The sequence below is a fragment of the Trichomycterus rosablanca genome, chromosome 17, assembly GCF_030014385.1.
Source record: "Trichomycterus rosablanca isolate fTriRos1 chromosome 17, fTriRos1.hap1, whole genome shotgun sequence".
NCBI lineage: Eukaryota > Metazoa > Chordata > Actinopteri > Siluriformes > Trichomycteridae > Trichomycterus > Trichomycterus rosablanca.
Genome location: NC_086004.1, coordinates 2460976 through 2480789, shown reverse-complemented (window position 1 = coordinate 2480789; position 19814 = coordinate 2460976). Strand labels below are relative to the sequence as shown.

The 19814-nt window shown below is 46.1% G+C and overlaps 1 protein-coding gene and 2 long non-coding RNA genes across 7 annotated transcripts in view; 2 read left to right on the top strand and 1 right to left on the bottom strand.

The window, feature by feature from the left end:
- LOC134331102 (uncharacterized) overlaps nt 1–4302 on the top strand; it is a 29295-nt gene extending 24993 nt beyond the window's left edge. The window contains exon 5 of the long non-coding RNA XR_010015104.1: nt 4154–4302. This is a non-coding gene — a long non-coding RNA (uncharacterized LOC134331102). The remainder of the gene's footprint in view (nt 1–4153) is intronic.
- Nucleotides 1–19814, bottom strand: part of ptprsa (protein tyrosine phosphatase receptor type Sa) — a 265829-nt gene that overhangs the window by 224664 nt on the left and 21351 nt on the right. The window lies entirely within an intron of this gene.
- LOC134331103 (uncharacterized) lies at nt 11751–12450 on the top strand. The gene is made up of 2 exons (XR_010015105.1): nt 11751–11947; nt 12050–12450. It is a non-coding gene; the product is annotated as an uncharacterized LOC134331103 (long non-coding RNA).

Here is a 19814-nt window from a genome sequence, read left to right as displayed (position 1 = left end):
TAGCACCGATTCTGTAGGAGCGTTCCATTCACCCCGGTTGTTCCTGTGAAGTGCACTACGTAGGGTATTCCACCATTTTAAGTGAGATTCCAATACAAAGGTAATGAAAAGGTTCAAATGAAGTGAACTTCAGACTGTGTAGGGAGTAGGGAGCGACGCTTCATCACTACGCCGGAAGCTGGCTGGAACATTTACACATTGCGTCGAGTCGAGTCTGAAGTCGCTGTGAGTCCCCACCTCTGCATAGATGTCACTCTATTTTAATACTATTTGTTTTTTAGATGTGACATGCTCACAATCAGGCGTCCGAATACTTTCGCCTTCAATCGTGTAAATCGACCCTGAAGACTCGGAGCCGTGCCGTACTGTGTGCGCCGGACAATAAACGTAACAGCGTCCGTTTTATTTTGCGACCGGTATAATTTGTGAAACGAGACGGTAATTCGCGTAATTACCATAATGAACGACCTGCAGTCGCTTTATCCGTACGAGGGAGGAGCCAACGCGGTCGCTCCGGGATACGGGGGCGCGAGCGATGAACGTTATTTATTACAAAACGTTATGATGACCTACTGCTGGGGGATTTGGACTCTGACCTCCGGAGGACTGCGGCAGGTCTGTGCAAATCTGGGATCATCCCCTCTAATCCGCGCTCATTAAGGATGAACTTCATGATAGCGCGGCGGCCAAGTCCCGCAGCGGAGAGAAAAAATCCCAGCGCGGATAAGTGGCGGCTTTGATGGCAAATTTAATAAATTGCTGCTGATCGGCGCTTAAGCGTCGGCACTCGGCGAACAAACACGCGAGCATGAACATGTAGCGGTGATTACAGCGGCCTCGAAGAGCGCCTGGCCGAACATCAGAAGCACGAAGCTTTTATTCAAACCATAAACAGGACTCAGGAGCTTTAGCGGCGTTTGGCACCCGGACGGGTTCTGTCAGAACTGGCATACACAAACCCAACAATAGTTCTGGCCGAGTTTAAATGCCACGGACACTTTTTACCAAACGTTCTTCCGTTATCTAAGCCGTAGGCACGAAGTAAAACGGCTAAATACACTCGCTAATCTGTTGTTGTTTTTTATCTGAACTTACAGATTATTTGTTTATTTCTACGCTACATTTCCAATATATGTTTTGTGTAGATTATATTGACTCGTGACTTGACTCAGACTCTAACCTAAAGGCTCGTGACTTGACTCGGACTCTAGCCTAAAGACTCGTGACTTGAATCAGACTCTAGCCTAAAGACTCGTGACTTGAATCAGACTCTAGCCTAAAGACTCGTGACTTGAATCAGACTCTAGCCTAAAGACTCGTGACTTGAATCAGACTCTAGCCTAAAGACTCGTGACTTGAATCAGACTCTAGCCTAAAGACTCGTGACTTGACTCGGACTCTAACCTAAAGTCTTGTGACTTGACTCGGACTCTAGCCTAAAGACTCGTGACTTGACTCAGACTTTAGTCTAAATACTCGTGACCTGACTCGGACTCTAGCCTAAAGACAAGACTCGTGACTTGACTCGGACTTTAGCCTAAAGACTCGTGACTTGACTTGGATTCTAGCCTAAAGACTCATGACTTGATTCGGACTCTAGCCTAAAGACTCGTGACTTGACTCGGACTCTAGCCTAAAGACTCGTGACTCGACTCGGACTCTAGCCTAAAGACTCGTGACTTGCCTCTGACTGGAATTTTGTGACCTGTGAACATCTCTGTCTCACATAGACTTGACTCTTTTAAATTCGTAATCTCACACAGACTCTGACTCTTTCAAATGTTGCTGATCAATTTCCTTTTACCCGCCTGGGTGAAGTCTCACAGAGCGCAGTATCATGAGATTCCTGATCAGCCCCCCCGGCCAGCAGAGACGTGGTATTGATTATCTGCACCTCCGTGGCCCCTCTGCCGGCCAGAATGGCGATGCAGAAGGGCGCGGCCCTTTAACGTGACTGACTAGAGAATTAATTCAGCAGAAGCTACGTTACTGTTAATGTAACAGCGACGACTTCAAGCCAATCGACATGTTTTATCCTCTTTAATCCTCACTCATTAAATAAGAACTGCATTAAAGTCCAGCAGCCAAACAAAATCTCCACTGCGGATAAGCAGAGGCTTCAACACCAAACGTAATAAACGACTCCTGATCAGTGCTTCTAAGCACCGGCGCTTTAGTAAACACACTCACAAGCATTAACATGTAATGATGAAATGAAGAAAAGCACCTGGACGAACAACAGAAGCGGGAGATTTACTCAGATTAAAAACAGTTTCAGGACGAGATCTGAGCACCTCGCTGGTACACACATGCTTAACACAGAAGCTGGTGCACAGATAAACGGCCAAAAGTATTCGGACGCCTGCCCGTGAGCCTGTCGGACGCCTCGTTTCAAAAACAAACGCTGTTAAACTAGAGCGACTTCTGTGTGAGCTAGAACAACAGCCGCTCTTCTGAGGAGGCTTCTCACAGGACTTTGAAGTGTGTCTGTGTATGGGAATTTGTGCCCACTCAGTCTAAAGACTACAGCATTTGTATGGCTGGTCAATGGTGCCATCAAGAAAGCCTCGGTTGATGTTCCGGTTCATCCCAGAGCCATTCAGTCGGGCTGAGATGACGTCATGGCTCTGTGCAGGACACCGGAGTTTCTTGGTTTTCTGGAAAAGGAAAGGACCTTCCCTAAACTGTTGTGGCTGAAACACATGACTTCAAAAGTGAGAAAGGGTGTCCCAAAACTTTTTGCTTTATCCTGATCAGCGTTGTAGCGGGTTTGGCTTCAACAGACTTCACTGAACGCTAGGCGCACCCAGTGTAAGGTGAGATTTAAAGCCGCCAATCCACCTTCTGCATGTGTTTAGAATGAGAGACGACACCAGAAAGTAGGAAACCCATACGGATATAAAAATCGAACCCTGGGCGCCCATTGGGTTGCTCCATTCTGCACTAGCCTGGTAGTTCCAAACACAGCAGTTCAGATATTGAACGACTATTTACATTTTGAGCATTTAGGAGACGCTTTTATCCAAAGCGACTTACAGTACAGTGACAGTACATTGTCTAAGCAATTGAGGGTCAAGGGCCTTGCTCAGGGGCCCAACATTTTCAGCCTGGCAGTGGTGGGGCTTGTAGCCTTAACCACTAGGCTACAGCTGTCCCTCATTTTAGACTGAACTGTTTATTTTATTTAAAAATCTAAACAAGTGGCGTCGCTTTGCCGCGCGTCCCGTTTCCGAAGCAAACGCTTCAGTTCCTCGGCCTGACCTTGTGGTACGTGGTGACAGACGAGTCCTCCCATATCCGCAAACCGCAAACTCCCAGTCTTGCCCCGGAGAGGCCGTCTTAAATAAATTATCGCCACGCTATCCCCCCATGATGTGATCTTTGTTCCTGAGCGAATTAAAAATTTAAAGGCATTTAGTGAGGTGCAGAGTAACTCGAAACACCGCTGTCCACAGACATAATAATCCAGCACAGCTCCGACCCTTCGACCCACTAGCACCGGCCTCAGAAAATGCAGGGCAGAAAAATATCTCATGCTTAGACTATATAAATCGTATGGCCAAAAGTATGTGGACACCCATCTAAATGAAAGCGCCGTGGTGTTTCTGCCACACCCATCACCAGCAGGTGTGTTTAGCTCAGTTATGAAATTAAAGGAAAGTGATTGGGGGCTGTTTCCCGTTCCAACATGGAACAACATTTGGCCCCTGTGAACAATCCAGAGTCAAAGAAGACAAGATTTAGAGGTCCTGACCTCAACTCTGACCTCAACTCCCTGGTACCTCCTTGGGAGGAATTGGAATTCTGACAGTGAGCCAGGCCAAAATTGTGTATTAACAGACAGCAGTGGTTTCCTTTTTGCACCCCAACGTCAAGCCTATAGCGGGGTAAATCCTGTTCGGCTGTGGACAGTGTCACACATTTTCCAGCAGCTTTTTACTTTATAGCTAAAATGTTTTTAGTAACTGGTGGATTACAGCGTAATAGAGTATAGAGGCCAGTTTTTTCCGACCCTTGGTAAAAGACCACTGATCCACATTCAAAAGTACTGAGACGCTGCCATTTTTGAATGCATGTGTTTCAGCCACAACAATAGCTAACAGGTATAATAAATCAATTATATCATGTAAATGATGTGCTTTTATCTTTGCAGCAACACCTGAGAGAAATACCACAACACAGAGGGGGTCAAAGTACCAGTCTATAAAAATATGAGGCACCAGGGTAAAGCATGACTACACAGGACTGAGAAATTCTTCTTATAAAGGAAAGCTTATAAAGATTAGCGCTTTTCCACTGGCATGGTGCCGGTACTGGTTTGATACTTGTTTGCTGAATTTCCACCACAAAATCACAAGTTCTCGGCCAGAAATGTCTCAAACTTGTGATTTCGAATCTTAGCTGTGCTACCAGCAGGTCGGGCGCCTATACGGACAACGATAGGCTCATCCGAGGGTAGGAATGCTGCAGTTACGACCTCTGCTGGCTGACTGAGGTGCTGCACAAAGACGGGGGATAATTTACATTTACTTTTATTCAATGCGACTTACAATTACGTAATACTATACTTTACTCAGGGGCCCAACAGTGAACCGACAACCTTATGATTACTAGTCCAGCATCTTAACCTAACATAAAATAGAACGCCTTTATTTGACATATACATTTACAGATTTTTCCACATATCCCAGCTTGTTTGAAAGCTAGGGGTCAGAGAGCATTGTATGGCGCCCATGAAGCTAAGAGGGTTAAGGGCTTTGCTCAGGGGTCCAACAGTGGCTGCACGGCAGAGCTGGGATTTAAACTCTCAACCTTTTAATGATAGCCCTAATTGAAAGTGCTAGCCACTGGGCTACCACTGTTCCTAATGGACACGTTAGAGGGGGAGTGTGTTACTGACGGTCATAATAGGAGGAAGTGAAATGCGATCGGGTGATTCTGGATTGGGAGGAAAACTGGGGGCAAATGCATTAAATTTCTCCTAATGCATCCCCCCCAATTTTACTCCCAATCTAGTCATATCCAATTACCCGATCGCATTTCGCTTCCTCTACTCCTGCAGACCTGCTGGTTTGGAACCAATGAACCTGCGACACAAGCGACCGTAACTGCTAGGCTTTCAAACCAGTAGAAACGCAGGTCCTTGGCTTATCTCCTGTCATAAACCTGAAACCTAGACAGAAGAGGCGGCGAGCGACCGGAACAGACTTCCTGATGGTTCCTAATCGAGCTACAGATATTACGCAGCATTTCTGTTGTGTTTCGGATTCTTTCCGCTCGTCTAGAGAAGCTAATTAAGCACCAGCACAAAAACCTCATTAAAAAAACACAACAGATTCCGTTTCGGGGACAAAACGTTCCGCACGTAAATAAATGAAATTAGAAGAGCGGCGCGTCCAGGACGAGACTTCTGTCCCGTAACCTTCGTTAATTAATCCGTTCTTCCAGACCTTCACCATCCCAAAATAGCATCTAATCTCGGTCTGAGGCTTTGATAATCTATCAGCGGGGGCTGGATGGGTACTTGCCCTTCCCGCTAATGTAAAAGCCTCGCTATGATCCATCAGCGTTGACCTTGATGGTGGCCCAGATAGCTAAAAGCATGCTGGAGATACGGACGCGGCGCGGCGCAGAGCGTCAACTCGCGATCGTATCTCACCGGCTCCCGACTCCCTCAAACCTCCAGTCCAGTCCAGTTGTTCCTTCCTTCCAAAGTTTCTGAAGAGCTTCTGAAGGTCTGGACGTCCATACAGGTTTGTTACGGGTACTTTAGTGTTCCTTCGCCCACTTGGAAATCATGCCGGTAGGTGATTGGTGTCTAGTTGCCTCTACATGTAAGTAAGACAGTGAATAGGTCAGTGTGGGTGATCTGGGAGGGACTACAGTCCAGTGAGTCCAGTCCCACTTGGGACCAGTGTGTTTGTGATGGACTGCAGACCCACAGTGACCCTTACCAGGATAGCTCAGGGGTCCAGCAGGGCAGCATGGTGGTTTTGGCGCTGCAGGGTCCAGCTTTTTTAAACTATTGAGCTCCACTATGGGCTATGGTGTATGCCTGGGCACAAATTCCCACAGACATAATTCTAGAATGTGTGAAGCCTTCTGCCAGTAGGTGGATAATCTAGATCATGCCCATCGTTCCCATCGTCCAAAGTATTGAACTGACCGTTTGACAGCCTATGAAACGAAGCCCAGCTTCAAACAAAAAAAGGCAAATGAACCCCACTGAGGGTTCAAACAGGTTCCACTAAGTTCACGTGGGTTCTCAGGGCCAGTGAGAGGCGCCTCTTCTCCCTCGGCTCGCTGGATTAAACTAATCAGAACATCAATTGGACCGAAGACAGCTCCGATACCCCCTCTACCTCCTCGAGGGAGCATAAGTAGGACGAGGAGGCTTGCAGACATGTTTCCCACACCCTTCCTTACCCCATCGATCACAGAGAGGACCAGCGCCGGGCACCTTCCCTCGGAAAAACACACAACCGATCGAACCGTGTGTCTTTTTAGCTCTAATGAGGTGAACTTCAGGCACCCACGTTGGGGAAAAACACGGTGGAGTTCCTTTCATCTAGACTTATCAAGGCTGAAACTATACAAACGTTGGTACCATGTAGGTGGCACAGCTGGTACAGCGGGTTCCTGTAACCTCCAGTCTCCATCTGTAGAAGTTTGTGTGTGTGTGTGGGTTTGCATCCAGGTACTCCGGTTTTGGGGTCTGATGTCCTCCTTTTTTGAGTCTGATGGCCTCTTTTTTGGGGTCTGATGTTCTCCTTTTTGGGGACTGATGTCTTTTTTGGGGTCTGATGGTCTGATGCCCTCCTTTTTGAGGTCTGATGTTCTCATTTTTGGGGTCTGATGGTCTGATGCCCTCCTTTTTGAGGTCTGATGTTCTCCTTTTTGGGGTCTGATGTTCTCGTTCTTTTTTTGGGGTCGGATGTCCTTTTTTTGAAGGTCTGATGTTCTCCTTTTTGGGGCCTAATTGTCTGATGTTCTTTTTTTGGGGGGTCTGATGTCCTCCTTTTTGGGGTCTGATGTTCTTCTTTTTGGGCACTCATGTCCTCTTTTTAGGGGTCTGATGTTTCCTTTTTGGGGTCTGATGCCCTCCCTTTGAAGGTCTGATGTCCTCTTTTTTGGGGTCTGATGTTCTCCTTTTTGGGGTCTGATGTCCTATGTTTTGGGGTCTGATGTCCTATGTTTTGGGGTCTGATGTTCTTCTTTTTGGGGTCTGATGCCCTTCTTTTGAAGGTCTGATGTTCTTCTTTTAGGGGTCTGATGTTTCCTTTTTGGGGTCTGATGCCCTCCTTTTGAAGGTCTGATGTTCTTCTTTTAGGGGTCTGATGCCCTTCTTTTGAAGGTCTGATGTTCTTCTTTTAGGGGTCTGGTGTTTCCTTTTCTGGGTCTGATGCCCTCCTTTTGAAGGTCTGATGTTCTTCTTTTTGGGGTCTGATGCCCTTCTTTTGAAGGTCTGATGTTCTTCTTTTAGGGGTCTGATGTTTCCTTTTTGGGGTCTGATGTCCTCCTTTTGAAGGTCTGATGTTCTTCTTTTAGGGGTCTGATGCCCTTCTTTTGAAGGTCTGATGTTCTTCTTTTAGGGGTCTGATGTTTCCTTTTTGGGGTCTGATGCCCTCCTTTTGAAGGTCTGATGTTCTTCTTTTAGGGGTCTGATGCCCTTCTTTTGAAGGTCTGATGTTCTTCTTTTAGAGGTCTGATGTTTCCTTTTTGGGGTCTGATGCCCTCCTTTTGAAGGTCTGATGTTCTTCTTTTAGGGGTCTGATGCCCTTCTTTTGAAGGTCTGATGTTCTTCTTTTAGGGGTCTGATGTTTCCTTTTTGGGGTCTGATGCCCTCCTTTTGAAGGTCTGATGTTCTTCTTTTAGGGGTCTGATGCCCTTCTTTTGAAGGTCTGATGTCCTCCATTTTGGGGTCTGATGTTCTCCAACTTCTTCTCAGTTTAAATCAGGCTGTGATGTGCAGACAATAATTTAATGCCAGGCCTGTTTAGGTCAGACTAACCACCTAGGTTAATCTCCGTCTCTCACCGACACCGTGGCATCATTAAGTGAAATCGTTCCTCTAAACAGGGAAATAATGCCACCATGAGCCCATCGCTCCTGACGCAAATGAGCATTTGCTCCCTTTTAAAAGGATCTAATCTGTAAGTAAGTGACTGAACGCGGTGTTTAAGCTTCTCAGACCAATAAAAGTTAACAAGGACTGGACAGAAGGGGGTTCGATACGGATGGAATAAACTAATAATACTGGGATTAACTGGTAACCAGTATAGAAGTCATTATTAGTCATGTTATTGGTGACACTGGTGGAATCCTTACCTGACTGGACTTGACTGGTATTCTTATTAATGCAGAAATTAAATAACACATGCGACGTTTATTTCACTTTGTGTCCCAGGCACATTTCAGGAAGATAATCTGACACACACTGAGGCGCACCATCACCCCCCTCAGTCCGAGGCATCGAGCGATCCCAGTCCTCCCATTATTGACTGGTAAATTGAGACACAATGGCAAACTGGACCGCGCTTCGGCGATTCCCTCTCATTCACGCTCAGATGGAAACGGCATCACTTCGCTGAGCCCTTCAAGCCTTTTAATTAGTTATTAAGTGATAAACGGACCCTCGATTACGCCTGACATCCACTCCGACGCAAACGGTCGACTGTTTACCAGTGATCCCAACAGGCCTGGTCTTTATAGCGGCATTAGCTTCGAGTTTAGGATCACATGCACGGACAGCCGTTAACAGCGGAGCAAGTGGCAAATCTGATGCCCCCCAAAACCTTCCGCTGTGCCGTCAGAGACATGCGAGAAAAACTTTTAGGAACACTCAGAACAGTCATGATTAGGTTAGGTTTATCCTGGTCAGAATTGCAGTTGATCCTGTTTCCGGTTTCTACAGGATCGCTGGGCGCGATGAAGTAACACACCTTGGGCAGAAAGCCACTCCCCTTCTTAGACATAGCCAATCCCTTGTGGGGTCTCAACCACAATAGCACAACCACGCCCAAACATCTCCAGTCATGTCTGTATGTAGACACCCTAAAGGCCGATAGCACAAGTGGGGATTTGAACCCTAGACCCCAGTCTATGTTTTTGTCTTTGCAGCAACAGTTTAGGGAAGGTCCTTAAAAAAATCTTGATTTAAAACCATGAAACTCCAGTGTCCTGCAAAGAGCCCTGACCTCAACCCCACTGAACAGCTCTGGAATGAACCGGAACGTCAGCTAATGCTTTCTTGACCATCTTTTGAGTGAATGGGCACAAATTCCCACAGACGTACTTCAAAATCTAGTGAAAACCCTCTCAGAAGAGCGGCTGCTGTTCTAGCTGAAAAGATCATACAGAGTTTAGTCTATGGGGCATCCAACAAGCTCATGGTCAGGTGTCCAATTTTTGGCTATATCATTAAATGTTTACATGTACACGTCTCCTGCTGTTTACGTTTCAGAGTCGACTTCCAGCAGCAGAGTAGATCTCCATCATCTGAATTCAATTTCCTGAAGGTTTAAACCAGCGTGGCATTTTTATGTGAATTGATCCGCTCTGTATATCTGGTCCAGACGCGGCTCATTCGTATTCCTGCCCGGCGCTGCCCGGCGCTGCTTGGCTTTTCTCTCACCTCCTGTCAGGACGGGTTATAAATGGAGGTCGCGTTCTCACATCGACTTCCTGCTGAGATATATCGCTCGGCTATAGGATTCCTGCCCGTCCGTCACTGTATTTCTATCCTGTTTGTCACTCGTACAATTTCGCACACGGCGTTTATAATGGACGCGACGCTCCTGCACGTCAATAACCGACTGATTTCTCAGTGTTACGAGCCTGCTGTGATGTTACGCTGCACTGTGCGACACGTTTAAGGTCCTGACGGAAAACAGAAACTCTGTTTAATAGTTTTCATGCAAAAAAGTATCCAGACACCTGATTATGAGCTTGTCGGACATCCCATAGACTGACCTCTGTGTTACATATTCATCTAGACCAACAGCCACTCTTCTGAGAGGGCTTCTCACAAGACGTATGTTAGAAGTCTGTCTGTGGGAATTTGTGCCCATTCAGTCCAAAGATGACAGCATTTGTATGTCCAGGCACTGATTTCATGTACCAGGTCACTGTCTGCAGTCGCTGGCATGCTGGCATCTACAGGGCATCGCTCTGTGAGGCGTCCAACAAGCTCATGGTCAGGTGTCCAAATATTTTTGGCCATATACTGTATATGTGAATAGTATATATAATTAAATGCTTGTCAGACATCCCATATAGTGACCTCCCATATAGATCCCATATAGCCGCTCTTACAAGACGTCTGTCTGTGGGAATTTGTGCCCATTCAGTCAAAAGATGACAGCATTTGTATGTCTGGGCACTGCCAGGTGATGTGTAAAGTTAATTTGTTTAACCGCCCCCCGTCTGCAGTCACTGGCACGTGGGCATCTACACTAGATCCCATATAGTCGCTCTTCTGAGAGGGCTTCTCACAAGACGTCTGTTAGAAGTCTGTCTGTGGGAATTTGTGCCCGTCCCAATACTTTTGTCCGTTTGCACCTCAGGTCAGAACTCAGAACCACTCTCTCAGATTCGGAAACGTGTGCCTAAAACGGGCGTGAGATCTCTCCGGGTACCAGTTTAACGAGGTTGCATTCCTGGGGATCAGAACCGGAACCACGTGTCCACCTTTTCATTCCGGCGCCCCATTACTGAGCCGAGCGGTCAGGACGGGGCCTGCTAGCAGCGGCAGTGCCGAGGTATCCCCGCTCACGGAGGAAGATAAGAGGATTAGCCTCCTATTATCGGCCCCAGGGGGACATTAGTCTGTTTAAAAGGGCAGGACCTCGGCTTTTGTTATGACACGGTAATGGAAGAGCACTATTGTGATGGCAGAGAAAAGGAAGGAAGCGAGGTCAAACGCCGAGCGCCGAGCTCTGGATCTTCTCGGAGCCGGGCGCTTTTTTAATAGTTTATGGTGTATTGATTTGAAGCAGGTTTATATTCCACGTTATACTGCACGTCCACCGTTCCACTGATACGGCTGTTTAGAAAAGCCTATATTCCAAGTTCGAATCGCTGGGCGCCCCCTAGCAAGCACAATCGGCAGTGCAGACAGTGCAGCAGACAAAACTGGACAAGAGTCTGCTGGGTGGAAAAAATCAGACTAAAAAAAGAGAGTGGGGTCTTCGACGCTGTGTGAGGACCCTGGTTTGTCACCCGAGGTGTCTGTACAGAAGTGTAGGAACGTGGAGATCAGTGTGTGACTCTCCATGCACTGGACCGGCCTCATGAGAAGGGATCGGTGGACTGTGCACACGTCGGAGGGAGCGTGTGTCAGGAGAATATACCCTCCTCGGACGCCATCGGGGTCTCCAGCAATTGAAGACTAATTGGCTACAATAAATTGGGAGTAAAAGGGAGAAAATGCATCAATAAAATAGGGGCGCAACAGGGATCAGAGCGGCACAGTGGCTCTGTGGGTAGCAAGAAGGTCCTGGGTTCGATCCCGAGTCGATGTCTGTGTGGGTTTCCTCCGGGAGCTCCGGTTTCCTCCCACAGTCCAAAAACATGCAGTCAGGGTAATTGGAGACACTGAATTGCCCTACATGTGAATATGTGTGTGTGTGTGTGTGTGTGTGTCTGCCCTGCGATGGACTGGCGCCCCGACCAAGGTGTTACTGTGTGCCTTGCGTCCGTTGAAAAGCTGGGACAGGCACCAGCACCAGAACTATTCCAGTGTTCCAGCACTGGGACCATTTTGGTCAGAAAAGGCTACCAGTCTCCATAAAAAGCATTTACATTTACATTTTCGGCATTTAGGAGACGCCCTTATCCAGCGTGACTTACAGAAGTGCTTCCACACTGAACGTTTCTCTACTCTAGTTCAAGTAAACAACCGTCCAAGGACACAAATCTGCTGAAACTCTGTTTCTATATATAACAGGTATATTTATTTCTTTTATTTTTTAAGTAAGTGCATGTTAGTGCTCAGTGTAAGTGCTCAGTAAAGACGTGTGTCTTTAATCGTCTTTTGAAAATGACTCAGATGTTTGAGCAGCACTTAAGCAGAGACAATAGCAGTGAGGACATTTCCATCCCGGACTGGCATAACGAGGCGTGGACGCATGGACGAGGCAACAAAGCCTCATTATTAATCCGTCAGACGAGGTTTATACCTGCTCCTGACAATCACTGTCAGTCAGAACAGAAGGGTGGAGCAGCAGGACCCCTGGTGGAGCGCTGGTGGAGCAGCTGTGTTCTGGACGGGGAAACTCTGGCTATTCAAAGCTCCCGGAGAGGCAGGAAATTCCTCACGAGCGCTCGAGCAACAGGCCACCGAGAGGTACAACACGAGCCGGCTACAGAAGCCTGAGTCAGCTGTCTCACTGGGTTCAGCGCCGGGGCCGAGCCGGGGTAGTTGATGGAGATAAAATCCTTCAGAGTTTACCAGCTAGAAGTCTGTGTTGAATTATTCTCTGTCTTCTCTGTTCAGCCGTGCTGATTTACCACCAACAAGGACGACCGTAAACGAAACAGAGGACTGGTCAGCCTGGTCAAACTGTTTCATGGTGGGACAGTATTGAGCAACCATTTAAAAATTTACAAAAAGGCCAAAGAGTGCCACCAAGTAGATAGATAAATAAATAGACAGACAGACAGACAGATATATATACAGACAGACAGACAGCTAGATAGATAGATGGAGACAGGTAGATAAACAGATAGATAGACAGACAGAGACAGACAGACAGACAGATAGATAAGCAGATAGATAGATAGAGAGATAGATAAACAGATAGATAAATAGATAGACAGACGACAGACAGACAGAAAATAGATAATTAAGCAGATAGATAGATAGATAGATAGATAGATAGATAGATAGATAGATAGATAGATAGATAGATAGATAGATAGATAGATAGATAGATAGATAGATACAGATTGATAGATAGATAGTCAGACAGACAGACAGATAGATTATGATAGACAGACAGACAGACAGACTACAGCATTCTCAAAAAGACTTCCACATCAAACACCAATAATATTTAAACATCAGCATTCTCAAACACCAGAACTCACCATCAAACACCAACATTATTTATTAAAGACCAAAATCATCCACTAAACACCAACATACTTCATCACCACACCATGTCCTCCATTAAACACTCGCATTCTCAAAGACCAGCATGTTCCATCAAACACGACGTCCAGAACATTGAGAATAGAAGAATTCCTCAGACACTAGAACAGAAAGCAGCAGCTTTAAAAAAGCTTCGATTAAATACTGAAACGTCCATTTTCCAATCGCTTTATCATTCTGTTCTTCTGACCCCCGTCCCCATAATGACCCCGTCCTCTCTCATACCTGTTCAGCGTTCCAATACTCGAACGCTCGCTCACTGTCCGGCGGTCAATACTTTTCGAAAGGGCTCGTCCCCGGGGAAGGGACAGGCAATCTGGTGTATCTAAGAGCCGAACAAAACGCGGGAGCTTGTGATTGCGTTCGACCGGACCTTAAAAAGACGTCATACATCAAACGGGCAGCAGATAAAAAGCAACGCGGCGGTGGGCGAGTTAATCAGCTGAGTGCTTTACACCGCCACGCTGCCATTCGTCTTAATATTATAAATAAGCTCTCAGACACCGAGTTTTTATTAAAAAAGCTCGACTGTAAATAACCGCCGAGCTAACAATACCTCGCGCCGGCGTTAAAAATACGCTCCTGTTGATTCAGGGTGGGTGGAATCGTTGGGCTTTTGTGCGGGCGAGAGATAACAAGGCCGTGAATAAACTATCCGCTAATCTGCACGCTTCAATACCCCACCTACAATAGGTGCTCTGTCATTAGCACGGTTAACACTAGCATGCTAACACATCACGGCAGCCTTTCTTTTCGGAACAGTGACGCCAGTTTCTAATCAAGAGAAACGCTCCGACGCGACTCCTCCACCCTATAAATCTCTCCCGACGCGGCCCTTCAATCAGCTAAGAGCCGCGAGAGCCGCGAGAGCTTCACAGCCAGGAAGGAGAAAAAAAACAATGAGAAAGATCAATAGAAGTAATTTCTAATTTCGCTCTCGGCTGAGGGACGACAAAAAGCACAGCGAAGGTGCGGCGCGTTACAGAGACTTTTCTTTAATTGGATCATATAGCGAATCATGTTCGGGCTCTCGAGGGTCAGCGCATTTTTAACAAGGACAAAACAAACTGCATGAATAACCTGGAATTTGCTAGAGCCAAACATCAAGACCAACATGAAAACAGCACAGCGTGTTATGTTTAGCAGGGCTGCACGATATGTTGTTTATATATATATTTTGTTTACGCATTTTCTCCCTTTTAGCGCGTCCAATTGCCCAATCGCGTCATGCTTCCTCTCCACAAATGCCGATCCCCGCTCTGATTGAGGAGAACGAAGCTAACCCACGCCCCCTCCGACACGTGGGCAGCAGCCGTATGCATCTTATCACCTACAATTTGACGAGTGCAGTGCAGCTCAGCGTTGTGTACGGAGAGACACACCCTGAGAGCACTCTTTTCCCGTCTCTGTGCAGGCGCCATCGATCAGCCAGCAGAGGTCATAATTGCACCAGTCATGGGAGAGAGAGACCCTATCCGGCTTAGTCCCGCCCATATCTGAACAACAGGCCAATCGTTGTTCATGTGGCCGCTCAGCCTTAGCCGGCAGGCAGAGCTGAGATTCGGTACGATGTATTCGAGATCCAGCGTGTGTTTTACCGCTGCGCCACCTGAGCGGCCATCAAAACGGTAAATTTGACCAATGACACTATACACTACATGGTTGAAAATATGTGGACGCGGGCAATTGGACGCGCTAAAAGGGAGAAAAAGGGAGAAAATGCATAAACAAAAAATAAATTTATATATTTGGACGGCACTTGTAAGTATTAAGTCCATAAAGACAGGAGAGGGAGCTAAAACTGGAGATCCGGTTCTTGTTGGGAGTGAACGTTGGAAGTGAACGTTCAGGCTGACGTGGCACTCGAGAGCAGCGCGGTGAAGACATCACACCTCCACACATGTAATATAAGGTAAGTGTCATATATGCAGCGCTGTGCAATACTGACGCCACTTATTTGAATGCAAATGTTTTAGGAATGTGTAAATGAAATGAAAATTTCATAGGATGTGTGTGTGGGGTGTGTGTGGGGGGGTGTGTGTGTGTGGTGTAATGGATTTTTTAATAGCTACACAGATTTGTGCTGAAATGAAATCTGCAGCTGCAGCGGGTAGAAAAACACTCATTATTAAACGTCAACACTGAGCATCATCCAACATCACACACACCATCAGGGCGGCATTTCAGGGTGCCCGGGTGAGGCAGCGGTACAGCAGGCTGGCACACTGCTTCTGAGATCTGGGGATCTGGGGATCAGGGGTTCGAATCTCAGCTGTGCTATCAGCCAGGAGTTCGTCTGGCTAGTGTCTGATATGTCAAAACAGACTAGCTATTGGGAGGTCCACTTGGTGCGCTCTCAGTGCCAGTCCCAGACCAAAGGTTGTGCCAGGAGAAGGATCTGGCATCAGGGCTATGCCAGATCAAAGATCTGCTAATATGTGTGATGAGTAGTTACAGAGACACAATTATAATTTAATGGGAGACCTGCGCCTTACAATAACAATAATAAATAGACGTTAATTCTCTTGCAATCCGATACAGAATCATCGCCTGTAAGTAGTATACGTTTATATTCTCAGTTGTTTGTAAATGTTTAGCGAGTACATTACAACGTTTCAATTCCGTAATTAAATACGGTTGTTACCGTTACTATAGCAATTAGTATTTTTACACAAAATGCTAACTCGTTAGTGCTATTTTACTACAGCTTTGTACATGTACTGTATAACATTTTTTATTGTTTGTATTTTGTAGTTTTACTCCATTCTGATGCACACAGTGTACAGCTGGGAAGCAAATAAAACCGACCTAACTGTATTCTGGAGGGCGCTGTCTGTCTGTCTGTCTGTCTGTCTGTCTGTCTGTCTACCTGAGAAAGGGGGAAACTCTTAGCGAGGGCGGAACAATCATCTTAAAATACACTGTAAAATCCTACATAAACTGCATCTCCCACAATGCATGTCGATTTTGTGACCTGCAAAGTGACCGCGACTCGCATCCCACCACTAGATGGCGGTGTTTCTACATCAGCGTTTAACTGAGGCGGTTTTCCAACAAGTGATGTTGAGAAATATTTACAAAAAATCCCAAAATGTCCAAGAAGAGAAAATTGAAGCAGAAGGAGGAAATTTGTGCTTCAAGAAGAGAAACCGGTACGTCTCTTGTGTTATGAGGCTGTGTCTATGGTAAAGGAGATCAATATAAATGTAGATATACATTATAAATATACAGAATAAATTTGGCAGAATTTTGCCACCAAGAAAAACAACAAATTGTCCAAAAATTAAAAGGCAGGGAGCAATCACAGCAGGATATGTTACAATCGGCCCTTTGAGGGCCACCATAATGCAGATGTGGCCCTCGGTGAAAATGAGTTTAACACCCCTGGACTATAGTGTTGTTCTACCTGGGTTAAGCACCCTGCATATTGGGTTTAGTCCTCCCGTTCTGACAGGTGCATCCGGTGCTTTACACTTTCAGATGTCCATGGAATCCATGTGTAGTAGGTAAGGATCAAACCCAGCTTCCCAGACCCCTCACACTACACCGCCCTCAATCCCAAACAATTATCAGCGAAAGCTAGCACGGACTCGCCTGTCCGAGAAGACACTCCCCAGAGCGAACGTGCTCCTGTTGGCCGGGACTCAAGCAGCGAAACACAAATAGTGTTTGACAGGCAGGTATTGGGGTGACGACCCCGAGGAGCTCTGAGGAGAGCCTGAGCCGGAGCCAGATAAACACAAGTGCAGAATCATGAAGGACTTTCTGTCTGGAGAAGCTCTTTCACTCAACCCCCTCTGCCCTGGATGAACAGAGCTGATAATGCCGGGGATAAATTATTAATTAGACGAGCGCGAGGAGTCAGAATCGCTGGAAATCATCATGAGGAAGGTCGAGCCCGGGTCCTGGGCTCAGCGCGAGCCGCTCATCTTCCCTCCCGCCGGCTGCTGTAACTCCCGGCAGGCTAAGCCTCGTCCGAGTAGTATTGTTTTGTGCATTAAATCCTTAGTTATATTGTGCTTGAGTACAGAGATAAGCAACACGTCTGTCGTTAAGCTGTTGTAGAATGTTGTTAAGATAAGATAAGAAACAACAGTTAGCACAGAATGGAGGTTCTAAAGTCCAACACGCAATGTGATAAGATAAGATAAGATAAGATAAGACTTTATTGATCCCGAAGGAAATTGCAGTGTCACAGTACTATACAAATTACACAATTACAGTTACAATTTACAAATTACAGTACAAGTTACACAAGGGAAGACAGACAAAAAACAACACAATTAAACATAAAAGGGCATAAGCAAAAAGACAGGACATTATCATAAGCAGCCGCATACATATTATTGCACTAAGAGAAAAATATATTATTTTACAAAAGTATATTGCCCTAAGAGAGATAAGATATTGCACTGCAAAAGAAAATCAACACTGTTCGGGTGGCAGGAGATCCGTAGTGTTCCTGGAATGGGGAGAATCATTGTAGAGTCTTACTGCAGTGGGAAGAAAAGATCTCACACGGCGCTCTTTAGTACAGCGCAGCTGTATCAGTCTACCACTGAACGTGCTTCTCTGTTTCTCCACTGTAGTGTGCAGGGGGTGTGATGTATTGTCCATAATAGAAAGCAGCTTATTGAGTGACCGTTTTTTTGCTACCTCATCCAGAGTGTCCAAATTGACTCCAACAACAGAGCCAGCCTTCTTAATTAGTTTGTTTATTTTGTTTTTTGCACTTTTGTTGATGTTGTTGCCCCAGCACACAACAGCATAGAATAAGGCACTAGCAACAACAGACTGGTAGAATGACCAAAGGAGTTTAGTGCACACTCCAAAGGACCTCAGTTTCCTCAGAAAGTACAAACGACTCTGTCCTTTCTTGAACACTGCACAGGTATTAAAACTCCAGTCCAGTTTGTTGTCCAAGTGCACACCCAGGTACTTGTAAGATGTGACTAGAGCAGGATAAAGGGAGGCCCACAATTCTGTTCCTTGTTCTTCAGCTACTCCACCGCTGTAAGAACCCACGATCTTCAATCCAGTCAACTGTAATCTTTGTTTCCATTTATCATCTGACCTTATTTTTCCACGACGAAACGCAGCAGAAGGAGGGTGCACCTCCTCGCTTCTTTACGAGGAGCAGGTCATAAACGTAACGAGATGCAGGTTTAGTGTTTTTCTGCTGAATAAACCCAGTGCAGTCAATTTATCGTTACAGCCTTCCACAGCCGAATACGTTATAGCGTTCACTTAGCGCAAATTTGATTTGACTGATCTGACAAAGCGGATTCCATCACGAAAACCTCTCAGAAATGTCTCTCAGAAAAACAGGGACGATACATTATACGACCAGAAACCTTTATTACTAGTCTGGTATCTTAACCACTACGCTACAACTGTCCTATATAACTAACATATACACCGATCAGCCATGACATTAAATACACTCACTGTCTATTTTATCAGCTCCACTTACCATATAGAAGCACTTTGTAGTTCTACAATTACTGACTGTAGTCTATCTGTTTCTCTACATGTTTTTTTAACCTGCTTTCACCCTGTTCTTCAATGGTCAGGACCCCCACAGGACCACCACAGAGCAGGTATTATTTAGGTGGTGGATCATTCTCAGCACTGCAGTGACACTGACATGGTGGTGGTGTGTTAGTGTGTGTTGTGCTGGTATGAGTGGATCAGACACAGCAGCGCTGCTGGAGTTTTTAAACACCGTGTCCACTCACTGTCCACTCTATTAGACACTCCTACCTAGTTGGTCCACCTTGTAGATGTAAAGTCAGAGACGATCGCTCATCTATTGCTGCTGTTTGAGTCGGTCATCTTCTAGACCTTCATCAGTGGTCACAGGATGCTGCCCACGGGGCGCTGTTGGCTGGATGTTTTTGGTTGGTGGACTATTCTCAGTCCAGCAGTGACAGTGAGGTGTTTAAGATGACTGAAGGACTGGAGGGAAAAGACTGAGATAAACGGACTCCTTTTTATATTTGTGAAGTAGAGCATCAAATACTGCAGAAAATATTGCAGTGCCAGTAAAGTGAGGTCAGGAATAGCACCTTGGGCATTAGAGTGATGGTCAAATTGGCAAGGATGTGAAAAAAAACGAGTCAATTAGCACCATTACCAAGCTACGACTGATAAAAGTCTCAGTCTGGACGGTAGCCACATATTGGTGTCAAGGCTGAATGCTGAAGAAAGAGGAAGAACTGAAGAGCTAGACATTCAGGCTGTTGAAAATCTCATGGAGGAAGATGATCACCACTGAGCGGGTGTACGAGACCGCCAGAACAGAAAAGAAGCATTTGAGCCACAAGTTCCGCAAGTTACGTTACTTTGGGCACATCATGGGGCGCCCACATGACAACATTAAAAGGCATTGAGGGCAAACCAGAACCTGCTTCCCCCTTCACCAATTCGGCATGTGTCAAGTTTTAACCAGCCAGCAGTGGATTCTCACAGAGAGTCACGCTATTCTTCTCGACTCATGCTGGCACCTTGGACACACCCAACTGTGTCTGTTAAGTTCACACTACACGACTTTCCAAGTCGTCAGGTCGCTGTACAGTTCACACTACACGACTGGATCTCTTGTAATCGGGACTCTTTCAAGTGGGTGTGGCTTTCACGCTACACGACTGATCAGTAATAG